Source organism: Lissotriton helveticus, chromosome 8, assembly GCF_964261635.1.
Source record: "Lissotriton helveticus chromosome 8, aLisHel1.1, whole genome shotgun sequence".
Lineage (NCBI taxonomy): Eukaryota > Metazoa > Chordata > Amphibia > Caudata > Salamandridae > Lissotriton > Lissotriton helveticus.
In genome coordinates this window covers 270,359,827-270,374,241 of record NC_136069.1, presented here as the reverse complement: position 1 = coordinate 270,374,241, position 14,415 = coordinate 270,359,827, and the positions used below count along the sequence as shown (strand labels likewise).

The 14,415-nt window shown below is 48.0% G+C and overlaps 1 protein-coding gene across 1 annotated transcript in view; it reads right to left on the bottom strand.

Moving 5' to 3' along the window:
- Window positions 1–14,415, bottom strand: part of AASDHPPT (aminoadipate-semialdehyde dehydrogenase-phosphopantetheinyl transferase) — a 254,795-nt gene that overhangs the window by 53,305 nt on the left and 187,075 nt on the right. The gene's annotated exons all lie outside the window — the stretch shown is intronic.

The following is a 14,415-nucleotide window of genomic DNA, read 5'->3' as shown; positions in this document are numbered from 1 at the left end:
ATGATTATACTCCCGAAAGTTGCTTTCGTTTTTTAACTCTATTCCCTTAAGCTTAAAAAAGGAAGCTATAGCAAAGTTGCAGGGGGAAATTAATAGTTTTATTTGGCCGTCCAAAGGGCCGAGGGCAGCTTGGAGGAAGCCGAGGAGGAAACTGGGGGTAGGGGGATTGGCATTACCAGGCCTGCTTGTTTATTGTTATGCTTTCCATTTAAAAAGTTTTCGTATGTTAGTAAATAAACCAGATAGGTCATCACTGGGGGTATTGTTTACTGCAATGCTTGGAGTGGTGACTCAAGGCCAGCATTATTTTTTGTTTAAGTATGGAGACCCAAAGTTTTTTTAAAAAGGTCAGATTAAAAATTCTAAGTACAGCATTAAAAACATGGATATATGTCCATAAACAATTGCAAATTCCATACTATTCGATGCGGGCACCAATATGGGAATCTCCGGGTACCCCTATATGTCTGAATGACCAACTGAGTCAGCCAATAAAAGATGGGGGTATTTTTTACTGGGCTGACCTTCTGACAGATGGAAGTCTCTGGAGCTGGGAAATGCTTAGCAATCTGACTAGGGGGAAGTTAACAAGGTTCAAATATTATCAAATTGGCTCCTGGTGGGCAGCACAAGATTGGGCACAGGAGAAGAAAGACCCCAAATTAGATCAGTTAACGAGAAAAGACTACTGGGGGAAGGAAACTTCTTACTGGTATTGGGCCTTTGTAGAAGCAGAAGACACGTTAGAGACCAATATTAGAAAACTATGGAGTGAAGAACCTAAAGATGAGGAAGTAGGTACCATATGGGAGAAATCCTTCAATTTATTACGGGCAGTTGCGAAACCAGCTACACTTAAGCGTAACCATCAATTCACTGTCCACAGAGTTTATTGGTCTCCGTTGAAGCTGTCAAAGGTTACAGGCAATGAGATGTAAGCATGAAGGAGCGGATGATATGTACATGTTCTTGGAATGCTTAAAAATCACGAAATATTGGTTGGATGTTTGTAACTTCCTGGGAGAGATCCGAGGCAAAGAAGTTAAGGTAAGCCCGCAGCTGGTATTCTTTGGGCTTCTGCAAGGTGAAGAGATGGGGAAGGAGGTTGGGTCCAAGCTTATTTTTGATGTGATCTTACTCGCAAGACGTGAGATATGTAAGAAGTGGAAATCTGAGGATCCCCCATATTTTGCAGAATGTTTAATAATTATTATACTAACAAGTGAATGTGATATGGCCTGCAACCCAAAAAGTAGGGATAAGATCTGGACTCTACTGTTGAAATGGAAAGAAAAAACAAGTGGGTCCAATGATTAAGCCAAAGGTGCTGGCGGTTCTGATATCCCCAGAAATTTCATGCAAGGGTGCTGCAAAGAAAAGGGGACAGGTTTCGGAAACGGCACTCTCCATAAGGCGTACTCCTTCCTCTCTTTGACGGTCATCACATTCAGCATAGTAAGATAGGAAGAGGCTCAATATGAGAGTTGGTAAAATGAGGACTAAAAAAAGAATAAAAAAAGGCTGACCTGCATCTGGAGTGTGTAGGGGGAGGAGTAGGCCTAGAGGTGAAGAGGCCTGGTCTGGTGCTATAAAACAATTGTCCCATCTCCTGCTGAGTGATTGAGAATCCAGACCCCCACTAATCAAAGGAAGAAGGTGTCACTGGTAAGGAGGCACCCAGAACTGGTTTGAGCAGGGGTAAGTGCCCCCTGTAACACAAAGACTTCACAGCCATTGAGGCGTATAACTATGAAAATTGAAGCCCCTGAATTTTGGAGAATGGTTTGATCAAGTGTGAACAAGACTGGAGCTACTTCGTGGATCAAGAGGAACCTTTGCCAAGGAAGAAGCAACTGAAGAGACTGTTGGATAGGACTGCTCTTGCTGTGTGATCTGGGGCTGGCGTGTCCTGAAGTAACTATCCCCAAGGGCACGAGGTGAGCTGGCTCCCTGTTTGGAAACACAGGAACACAAAAGTTTCCAGAGAAGATTCTCAGATACGCTGTGGGTGTGTGTGCTCTGTCTAACCTGAGACCTTCGTGAGTCGTGCCCTGTGATCTTTGGCACCTGGAGTTCCAAATGAGATTCAGAGACGCGGTGTGCGTGATCACTGTCTAGCCTGAGTCCGTAGAGAGGATCATCCTGTGAACGTGTGTACCGGGAAGCCAAGTAAGCCTCAGCAACGCAGCGACGCAGTGTGCCGTGCGCAGCCTAAGACCCTCGTGAGGAGTTGTCTGGTTATTGTGCACCCGGAATTCCCGTGAGTCTCACTGACTTGGGTGTAGTGTGCAGCCTGGATCTTCCCAATGCAACGCTGTGTGTGTGTGTTGTTTGGAGCCTGAGACCATCGCTGGAGGTGCCTTGTGATCGGGGCACCGGAAGATAAAGTGTGTCTCAGCGACACTGTGTGCGTGTACCTTCTACTGCCTGAGACCGGCGCAAGAGGTGCCCTGTGATCGGGGGGGGGGGGGTCACCGACAGATAAAGTGTGTTTCAGCGACGCTGTGTGCATGTACCTTCTACCGGCTGAAACCATTGGATTGCTGTGAGCGTAATTGCAAATACATCACACATTGGCCGTGAAGATAAGCCTGGCTGCTCGTGCCAAGCTACCAAGGGGGTGGAGCAGGGTCTCTCTCTAGAGGCGACCTATCTTTTACCTAATGCTGGGGCTTGCGGGTCCCTGTTTGGCCTACGGGACCCACCTCAGCCAACCAGGGATCCTGGGAATTCTAACAGTATACATATTCAATAATGTTAATATTTCCTATTTAGTGGGCTGGGCTGGACTACACAAAGAAGAGTTACTTCAAGGTAGCTGGAGAGCTACCAGTAGCTCACGATCTACTCGATACAGAAGCCTGGTCTAGAGTATATGCCGGGCTGACGATCTCACAGCCCTGAGGCCTGTGAGGTCATCTGCTCAGCAAAGACATTGGCTCAAAGATCAGTCTCCACTGACTGATGACATGGAGGTAAAGTCAGCCCCGTGGGCTTCAGCCTCAAGCCCTGCAGTCAGGGGGTTCACGTCAATCAGGAAGAGGAGAGCATGGCCTCCGCACCCTTTCTTCACTCGTCCCAGGGTGGGGTCCCACCCTGTGATGAGTGGGGTAGATGTTGCAGGCATAAGGAAGCAGAGAAATAGAGTCTGTGCAGTTTATCATCATGACTTTTGAAGACACACTGCGCAGAATTTAGTGTGAGACGCCATTCTGTTCCAGAGTTCCAGTTGCACTGCCTGAAGACTCATGGAGCGAAGTTGCACACTGCAGGTGGCATGTTTGTTGGTCTGAATAAAAAAGGCTAACTTCCCTCAGGACCGTGCAGTGCCCCGCAGCCCCCAATCCTGGAGTGGCCCAGGATTTTTTTTTTTTTTTAAATGCAGTGGTTGTGGTTTAAGTGTTAACAGGTGCCCTAGATGAACAGTGCAATAAGTGCCTTAGAGTTTTTTCATTTTCAGTTTCTTTTCTAAATTAATTTTGGCATCCTGCCAATTCCACTGATACAGATAGCACACCCATGTCACCCTGTTTGCAAGCGTCCAATGAAACCATCTACATATGCATGTAGATGTATATAACCTAAACCCAGCTGGTAAACGGAAACCAGGGATAACTTTAGTGTACACCGTGGAAGAGCGGGGTGACTCAGGATCGTGTAGAAAGTGGAGGGGAGAGGAGGCGGTGTAGCTTTCATTTCTCATTAAGACCCGGGAGGCAGGGGGACTCAGTGCGACTCATCTATTGTTAAAACCTCGAATGCACAACATTGAAAAGGCAGCACATTGCAGCCGCAGGTCATATATAAAAACAGCTGCTCCCTTTGGCACTGGGGATCCAAGTGCGACTCCCGGCCTCCGTGCAGCATCCTGTGCTTCTGGGAAAATCATTTAACTTCCCTGTGCTGGTAAAAATGAATATGTAATTGGTGCTCATATAAAGCATTCCAATGCTATTCTGGTCGAGTCCTTGCCATATAAAACTGCCCAAAACAAAATGGTGCCCAGCATCTGACAACATTTTATTGTGAACACGTTCCCTTACTGATTACAGGCACAAGGCTAACTTGAGTCAGCTGCCGCTGTTTCCATTCAAGTCATATCTTATTTGCAGGCCTCAGCACACAGAATAAGTGCTTAAAAAATGTCCACGAGCAAAGGATCAAGAAATTTGAATGTTCCCGCCATTCCCTAATTCCCCCGTCCCGGACCATCCACCCACAATATCAGAACTGGTAACACAGAAACTGCAATCAATAGGCGAGCAGAGCTCCATACAAGGGGGGGCCAATAGGCCCCCACGCAAGCATGGCGGGGCCCGGCCCCTCCCACACCCCGTCCCTTTCGGGGCCGCTTGCCCCGCGCCCTCGCCCCGGAAGTACTTGTGTGCTTCCGGGGCGAGGGGCGGGGTCGCGGCGGCGAAAGGGTTAAAAGCCTGGGGAGCGCGGGAAGCGGCCTCTTTGTGCCCGCGCTCCCAGGCTCACTCCTCGCCCCACCGTGGGGCCGTGTAATTTTCTGTTTACTCTTCCTCTGCAGATGCGTGATCCCGAGGTGAATTCGTAGCCGAGGTGAATTCGTAGCCCTGCAAGAGGCCGGACCAGGAGAGCACCGAAGGACACGCCGAAAACCGGACCAGCGTGCTCATCGGGGCAGCGGGAGATTCGGGCGGCCGCGCATCACGGTTTTCCAGGTGGCGAGCAGGCTGATCGGCAGGCGAGACGACGGGGACAGAGTGTGAGTAATCCCGCGCTATGGTGCACTGTGGGGTGTAATTTCCGCCATAATTAAGGAGCGAACCGGCAAGAAGCGGTAAAGCCTGCATAGTTTTACTGGGATGGCGTAAGGGTGGCTCAGTTGTTTGCAGCATGAGGCTGCCAATGCTATGATCACGGGTTCAATCCCCGGGAAGGGCATAATTTTCAAGTGCAGATTGTGCAAAAAATGTATGGGTTAGCAATTTTAAAAGTAAAATGTACAGTCAGCTCGGTGACTCGTCGGGTGAAGGTAGCTCTTTATCGCTTTCACAGTGACTGCAGGTTTCTTTCTGCGAAGTCGACTTTCTGGGTAAAGTTAATTTTATCGGGTCCCTTCGTTGCATTTGTCACACTCTTTAGGCACCGGACCCAGGGGAGGTAACTAGAGCGCATGCGTAGCAGGTATGGGGGGGGGGGGGCGGGTGTAATCCCCGGCACCCCCGGGGCTCATTTCTCTGCCTGGGATTCTTGGCTGCTGATATTCAGACTATCCAGTTTTGCTTCCAGTACATTGTGAAGCTTGTACAGAAACCTTGCACTGCTCCCGTTTTGTACACCTTCTTAATCAAATGTGTATGTTTCTATTTGACTACTCCCTTGCACTGCCGCTATCCAGTTTTGCTTCCAGTACATTGTGAAGCTTGTACAGAAACCTTGCACTGCTCCCGTTTTGTACACATTCTTTGTCAAGTGTATGTTTCTGTTTGACTACCCCCTTGCACTGCTACAGCTCCTGCCCGTGCCGGCTCGGTGTGAGTAAGATTACAGTAATTTTGTTGTTGCCTTTAACGCGGCTGTTCTGGTCTGTTTTGGTCTGTTTTGGTCCGTGCCTACTGTGACACTACAGAGGCGCTCTTCTGTAAAAGCGAATACGCCACGCTTCATGCCCACTAGCAATTACTCCATTATACAGCACGTGCTGGAGGATGCGCAGCTCGGCCCTTCCGATGCGGGGGCGCGACACCGCCACGAGGTGGCGCCAGATTGCAACGAGGCCCCTCACATTTGGCAGTGTTCACAGGAGAGGGGGCGGCGGGAAAGAGAAGGGGGGGCCCCTTCCCCATTACATAATTTACTGATGCTAAAAGAGATGACTCCAATTTTGCACAGGTGGCTTCTCACTTGTGGAGTGGTTCAAGAATGACATTATGCCCAGAGAGCGTTATAGGGGAAGTGAACCCCGGGAAAAATGGATTTTCCCTTCTCTTTGGATACATCGTAGTGGGGTCACCAGGGCTTTAAGTGGAGTAATGTTGCAAAGTTAAATACGAGCCATAGTTGCTGCTTATCCATGGTTCCTGCTTAGTTATCTGACTCAAGAAAAACCTTGGTAGGTATGAGGTTACTGGTGGTTGTATCTTCCTGCTGGCTTGCGCGAATTTAAACCAATCATTACATTGGTCACGCCCCGTTGAGAGACACATTCCCTTTTTCATCCACAATTCTATGCGCATGTTTTGGCGCGCGCTACGCTGTCTGCAGGATCTGAATTTATTTATGTGAACAGACGAGGGTTGTTTTTAAGGGATAACGCTACCCGCCTTCTCCGCGCAGTTACCCCGTGTCTGGAGCAAGGAGGGAGCTGTGCATTTCAAAGTACTTACAAAATAGGATGAGTTATCAAGTGGAGTGTGTCGTTGGGTTTAATCACTCTAGTTGGATGTACGTTGGGTAATGCTGCGGTGTACTCAATGGATGAGGTCACCCTGGCACAATTTTACAAGTCCTTCGGTTAGTGATGTGTTAGTAATGTCAAGCCCAGCGCTGGGGGGGCAATGGGTGAGGCGAGCGGTTGTGGCCGCCTGACTGGGACACAGGCCCAAGGTTTCTATTTAACAAAATAAGCACTGTGGGTTTAACTAGCTCTATCCGGTAGAAAGCCCTCGTACACTATTCGAGTGGGTGTTTTATTCCAGAGCATAGTAATTCGAGGTATTTCAAGATACTTATACAGCTGTAAGGGCAGTTTAGTTTCTCTTCCAGCGGGACCGTTTCCCTCACGCTTTCTATTGTAATTGTTAGTATCTGATTACTGATTATGCCCCGGGACCTGGGTCATCGGTTAGCGGCTATTGTGTGTCTTCCTTTGTCAGACATTATCTCTATAAAACTGAGGGTTGGTGGATAGAGTATTACTGCACGTGGGCGACAGAGTATTCTGTACAATAAATTCGAGCCTGTCCCTGCGTTTTACATCAATTATGCTCAAATTGCCGTTAAAACACATATCTTGGGATTAAGGTGGAAACATGATAGGCCCAACTCCGTTCTGTATAAAGAGCCACAGTGGAATCATATTTTCATGCTAGAAGTGACGTGATCAGTCCAGTTCAGTTTCGAATGGCCAAAGTGGATGTATTAATGTTTACACGGTATATCAAGTACCGTTTGGCTCCAGTTTGGTGGAGAAGTGTGGCTCAATGGTTAGAGTGGCAGACCCTGATGCAGAGGTCTAGCCCGGGACCAGGAGTCAATCCCCTGTCTTTGCGGGTCTTGGCTCAATTTACCAGCAACTGCCAGCCTCTGATGTTCACGAATTTTCATTTAAGTACAATAGTGGGGTAGGAAAGGCACTATCCCAGATCCTATCACACCTGTTTACAAGCAAGTTGGTCCAGTGAACTGTAGACCGGGGGACCACCTGCTATTGGGGATGGCAATAAGGCAGTGGGAATTTTAAGTAGAATTGTGTAGGTAGGTTAAGTACTATCCCACATCCTATCACACCTGTTTACAAACAAGAGGGTTCAGTACATAGTTGGCCGGTGTGACCACCGGCTACTGGTGATAGCAATATGGCAATGGGCCATGTTAGCTCACAAGTTATTCAAAAGGATGGGTCAGGGCCATAATAAATTGCCTGCTGAAATGGGAAGAATTTTATCTTTTTCTTAAAATCAGGAATGTCCAATGTAGGCACAGGAGGGCTGCACCCATGACAGATTGGCAGGATAGCCAACACGCTTTAAAAAATGTTATATTTAGAGGCACCGTACCTAAATGCATTTAATATGTTAATTCTAATCTCAGGGATGCCGCCCATTGTACACCTACAGTGGGGCAAGAACACGTCAAACGATCATTTGTCAGAATGGTTGAGTGCAAGGAACATGAAAAGCTGCCCACATGGGTTTAAAGGCTGTGACATTAGGATAACAGTTGCTGTGCCCTCGCTGTTCCTTTATGACTCAGCAACAAGACAGTCGTGGTAGCTACTGATGTGGTAGTTAGACAATGTGACCATGAGGGCTGGGCGGGCACTGCAATCTGATCCCTGCTTAACACCCTCCTTGCACTGATCCCGCAACCCCATAATAATTTTTCTGGGTGCGGGAATGTTTTCGTGTTTTCACTTCACCTGGGTATCTGCCCGCTACTTACAACGGTAACATGGCAGAGTGGTCTACGTAATCGACAATACTAGTTCGGGGTGACCGGGGGGTTTGCTGATTCAAGTTACACTTGCGTACGTGCTTGCCTAGGCCTATATGCACGTGCGAGTCGACTTAACAGCATTTGGCACTTAATTCTTCCCCACCTGTTTTTTGCCCAAGTAAGTCAGCTATACCAAAGGTCAGCCAGGAAATTGCCATTCCATAGTAGACCTGTTAGTTTCAGGTAATTTCCCCAGAGGACATAGAGCACGCAAAAAACTCACTATAGTAGAGTGGATCTAAAGAGGAGGGTCGCGACCATGCCTAAATCCCATCTCTGATACTGCTGGTGCTCTTATATGGGCAGGAGGGTCAGACAGATTTGCAGATGAACAGGGCTGAACTGGGGGAGGCAGAATGGGTTGATGAACGGTAACACATTAAACCCTGATCTGTTGAAACTAATGTTGCATCATGATTTACAATAGGTGGCGGTATACTATGAATTGATTGGACAATCATGTGTGGCAGCGGGGGGGCCACCTGCTACTTGCAACTTGTTAGGGAAATGATGCTCAGTCTGGGATCATGAGAATAATATATATAGGTTATGGTTGCCCCTTAGTTATATTACGCGTTACCACTGTCAGCCACGATCCAAGCCAACAGTCAGGCGCAAGGGGTTCGATACTTAGAACACGTATATCTCATCAAGTTGTGATTGGGTGGGTGCCAATACAAACGGACTGTTCCTTTTGAACTGATATCCTAATCATCCTTAAGGAGTCATGAGGGCGTTATGGTATCCACTGGGGACTCCATGCTTTGTGTCACTGCACTGCACACTGGGTAGTGTTTGTTAATGAAGGCCATTTTACAGGGCACTCCTCGTAACACTAATACAGTCACGCTACAAGGGAACCCAAACTGAGGCTATGCTCAACACTTAGTCGGAAGTGTTTAGGAGTATGCATCTGACGCTAATCGTATATCAAACGTGGCAAGGGATGGCAATGTAAGACTAGCACATGTACTGCAGTTATCGCCAGAAACACTAATGGTTTGTGTTTATCTTTTTCATTTATGTATGGCCGGGTCCATGGTGGATATCTGGAGTGCTCCGCATCACAACAGCTGCTACAGGTGGACAGCCCAAGGGATGCTGACGTCAGGTAGAGGATGGCAAACAACAACGCAAGTGTGATGGGCGAGCGATCAAAGGACGCAGGAGGTGCCAACACAGAGTTGATTGTTTTGGTGTGTAAGCCCTTATATTGGGCTGGCGGCAGTAATGTAGCAGGATGTGGTTTCACAAAATGGCAGTATTTGCCGTAACAGGAAAAGGTATACCTACAGTAACGGCGCCTGTGCACGCAGGGCCACCAGTGTCAGCATGATATGCATAGATCACCAAATGGTAAGTGACAACGGTAGAGATGGGACAGTACACAAGGGTGTGCATTCCTAGCTTCGGCAACCCCAGGAATGATAGGCCTATGCAACGCCTCATTTCCCCGGTTCAGGAAGTGGGGACTTCCATGGTAAATGTAGTACCATTCACTTAACACTTTCCAGAGCGTAGTGGCGAGGTGTGGATGGTTAGCAGACTGTACAGTAGGCCAGTGGGAAGAGTAGAATGGGAGTACCAGGATACCCCCGGTCACAGCATCTGCAGGGACCCTCGAGAGGCGTGCCCCCACACCCTCGTTCATGTTAGGACATGGGGTAACGATGATAGGACCCAGATTGCACCAGGGGGGGCTGCGTTTTCCCCCGGCTGCACGTAAGAGGGGGGGGGAATTAGGCGAGTGCACGGAGTCACTCGGTGAAGAATCACTCGATAAAGAGGATCTACACTTGGTTGGAGAAACTATTTCATACACATTATTGACAGAATATCCCACAAGGGGTCATCTCAGGACCAAGTAGATTAACAGTCGGATGATAATGAGGAGTTGACGTTTATTAAAGGCTCTACTCACAGGCTGGGGGGTCCAGTGGACAGAGTCAGGGATGCCATAGGGGTGGGGAACAAAATAGCAGGGGTAGGGGGTTTTTGGATTAGGAAGTTATGACCTTTCAGTGTAGGCGGTTGGGGGGGGGGGCCAGATAGTCGGTTAACTACCTGGCCTGTGGCGGTAAGGTCATTAATCGGTGAGCAGCATTTTAAGGTCCTTACGGGGGGCGGACCCATTCACGAAAGGGGCCGCCCGCGGGAGGGGCCATTGGTCTCTCTCAGAACTTCAGGGGCAGGATATGATATCCCGTTTTAAAGGGTGCGGGGGAGGGAGTCTACGCTTTCCTCAGGCTGGTAGCCACCCCTCACAACACTATGACGTCACTAAGGTGCGCGAGTGTGTGGGCCCTCCTGTTATGGTTAAATGGAGTTCAGGGAGCGCACGTGGGTGTAACGTGCCCTGGGTTGCGCATGCGCATCTTCAACGTGAGAGCGCAGCTGTAAAAGGATCTGACACCGGTTGGCGACTTTGCCGTAGGACTTTATTAAAAATATTAGAATGCAGTTTAATTTTCAGGATGATTAGATTACGCTAGGAAACACGCTGTACTAGCTATTTGTTAAGGTTAGCCCATCATACTATGTCGAAACGGATGTCAATCTAATCTTCTGAAAAGTGTGCATTTTAATAATTGTCAGAAATGTTTATTTGATTAAAATTTTTGATTTGTTTTTATATTTTAATAAATACGGCCAGGGGGGGGCCCTGTACCCCCCCTTGACTTCCAAAGACCCCCATGTGTTGACTGGTTGAGTTGGGTAATTCAGTCAGTGTGTTAAGGGGGGAGGTGGCCGGCAGTCCAAGACCATGATACAAGGGGGGGCCAATAGGCCCCCACGCAAGCATGGCGGGGCCCGGCCCCTCCCACACCCCGTCCCTTTCGGGGCCGCTTGCCCCGCGCCCTCGCCCCGGAAGTACTTGTGTGCTTCCGGGGCGAGGGGGCGGGGTCGCGGCGGCGAAAGGGTTAAAAGCCTGGGGAGCGCAGGAAGCGGCCTCTTTGTGCCCGCGCTCCCAGGCTCGCTCCTCGCCCCACCGTGGGGCCGTGTAATTTTCCCCACCCTCCATCCCTTGTTAGCAGACCTTGGGGCCTGGCAAATGGTAAGAATCAGGTTTGTCAATGTGACGGACTATAGGTTAGGGGGTTTGATCCAGTAGGCCTTGAATTTCCCGTTTACTGGAAGGTAGAACAGATGTAAATATTTTGTGCAGTGCCGTGATATTTAACTAATTCTCTCCTTAGGCCTTTTTTCCCGCTTACAGGAGTATCTGTATATGTATATGTTTTGTGCTTTGCTGTGTATTAACAATTTTCTCCTTAGGCCTTTTTTCCTTTTAGAATAGCAATGTCGTATTTATTATGTGTGTCTGGCGGTAAGGTCATTAATCGGTGAGCAGCATTTTAAGGTCCTTACGGGGGGGCGGACCCATTCACGAAAGGGGCCGCCCGCGGGAGGGGCCATTGGTCTCTCTCAGAACTTCAGGGGCAGGATATGATATCCCGTTTTAAAGGGTGCGGGGGAGGGAGTCTACGCTTTCCTCAGGCTGGTAGCCACCCCTCACAACACTATGACGTCACTAAGGTGCGCGAGTGTCTGGGCCCTCCTGTTATGGTTAAATGGAGTTCAGGGAGCGCACGTGGGTGTAACGTGCCCTGGGTTGCGCATGCGCATCTTCAACGTGAGAGCGCAGCTGTAAAAGGATCTGACACCGGTTGGCGACCTTGCCGTAGGACTTTATTAAAAATATTAGAATGCAGTTTAATTTTCAGGATGATTAGATTACGTTAGGAAACACGCTGTACTAGCTATTTGTTAAGGTTAGCCCATCATACCATGTCGAAACGGATGTCAATCTAATCTTCTGAAAAGTGTGCATTTTAATAATTGTCAGAAATGTTTATTTGATTAAAATTTTTGATTTGTTTTTATATTTTAATAAATACGGCCAGGGGGGGGGGGCCCTGTACCCCCCCTTGACTTCCAAAGACCCCCATGTGTTGACTGGTTGAGTTGGGTAATTCAGTCAGTGTGTTAAGGGGGGAGGTGGCGGCAGTCCAAGACCATGCGGACCTCACCCGTGCCGTGAATGGAAGGGCTGCAGGCATCATCAAATGAGCGCAAGGATTGGGGAGTGAGGGGCACCTAAGGGCAATGACCTGTGTGGGGCACACACTGCGAGAAATGCTAGATTCGCCAGTCGAGGTAAAGATCCTAACTGGAGGACGAGGGTGTTGGCCTGCCACTGTATGCAAGGGAGAGGGAAGAGAGGGCAATTACACTGCGGACAGGAGGGCAATGTGAGTTTTATTGGTAGGCTGCAGGTGCTGTATTTTCAAAGCCTTCAACCCTGTGTTCTTGCAGAAGTGGGGCCTGGTTTGAATTCACAACTTTCCTAGACGGCTGAATGCCTCCTCCAATGCCTGTTTTCAAGCGACAGTAGGCATTTCCAGACCACTTCCTACTGCTGTTCCGCTGGGACACCTGTCCGCTCCTCCTCTCAGGATGCTCCTGCTGCAGGCCCTGCTCTGTGATTGCAGAGCCCACCTACCTAGCAGTCAGAGAGGCTGCACTGAGATTGTGGAGTGCTGAATGAAATGAATATTTATTGTTCAATTAATTAAAATTGTTACAATATTCTATCAATGAACAAAAGCTTGTTTAAAATCCCACACAGTTAGATAAGAATGAAAAGACGTTTAAAACGATTAAAATAGAAAAAAGGTCTATTACTAGAACTATTTTCCTGTCTAGCAGTAAGGTGCTGTACATGGGACTTGATGAAAAGTTTTATCATAGTCTCTCATGCTTAATGGCCGACTGAATGCTTTTATAACTCAGTTTTCAGTATCAGTGCGGCTCGGATTGCGTATGTGGAGTGAAAGGCAGACAGGCACATTTATTTTACATTCATCTTCACTTGGCCGTGTCGACCTTCTTCAAGGTCGCAGCATGAGCCCCTGAGGGTGACTTTGGACCACAGCTAGGCATCTGCAGTCCCCGTTAACTTCGTTATTCAGGTTGGCTATCAATTCTGCACAGGTGTCAATATGATATGCAGGATAACGTAGAATAATGTTAGCTATTTCCAGGGTGTTGATTATGTACTTTTTCATGTGGCACATTGCTCTTGTACAGTGCATAGTTTGAACTGAGTGGCAGCACTTTTTTGCATGATTGAGAGCTCTGGAGCTGTGGTTGAATGCATTGCAGGTTACTAACAAGGTCTTGTCATTGGGTCAAAAGTTGTTCAGAATACATGGCCATCCAATCATTGGCCTCTCTGCAGAGCACACATGGCAGTTGGTCACGTATTTGAGTTGTAATTGTGATTCTTTGCAAATGGTATGAAGGCCCCCACCCCCATCATGCAGGTAGACAATTAAAAAAAATTATGACAAGGCAAAAGTAAAAGAAAATGCAGTGGTTCCTCGCTACTTAAAACTCATCGGTACCTTTTATACCCACCACTTTCAAATGCACCATTCCCCACTGCTTAGGAACATCACATATCATGGGCAACAGCCAATAAAATTGGAACCTAGGCCATTGGTACACTAAGGAAGAGGCAGGATGGAACTCTTTACAAGTATTCAATATGCATAACAGTTTGATGAACAAACTAAGGGCCTGATTTATAAGTTGGGGAAAGGTTACTCTGTTGCGATGGAGTACCTTTTCCACCAACCTGAAGGTCCGCCCGCCTCACTTATAGTCGGGGGGGACATTCAATAGATAGGTGGCAAAGAATACTATGTCTCCTCCCCCTACACACACCTCTCACCGCCTGACGGAGTGACAGCCGTCAGACTTTTGGCCACGTGCCCACCATCATTTTTAAATTGGGCAGATACAGGGCCAGTTTTCACTGCCCGTCATCCCCATAAAAAACATGGCAGTAAGTGGCAGTGAAAATGTTTAAATGACCCTCACATCATGAAAAAATTATCCCATGCCGAAGGGTCCAATGTTCTTTTAATTTTCAAAAAGAAAATCTCGCTTTGGGATTTTCTTTTGGAAAATAAAAAAAATGTATAAGTCATGTTGACAGAGCTTTTAGTCAAATTCACAATGAATTTCCAGGAACCGCTGTGACAACGATGCCTGGAAATGCTAAAAATGTCTGCAGGGGCAGCAGGCATTTCAAAGTACGGCGGGCGAAGTACCCTCGCCATGGCGGGAATAAAGTACTCCGCTAAGGTGACAGCAATTAGTCTGCTAATAATTTAATCAGCCCCCTAAATGTCAATGTGAATAAACTGCAAAGTAACGGAG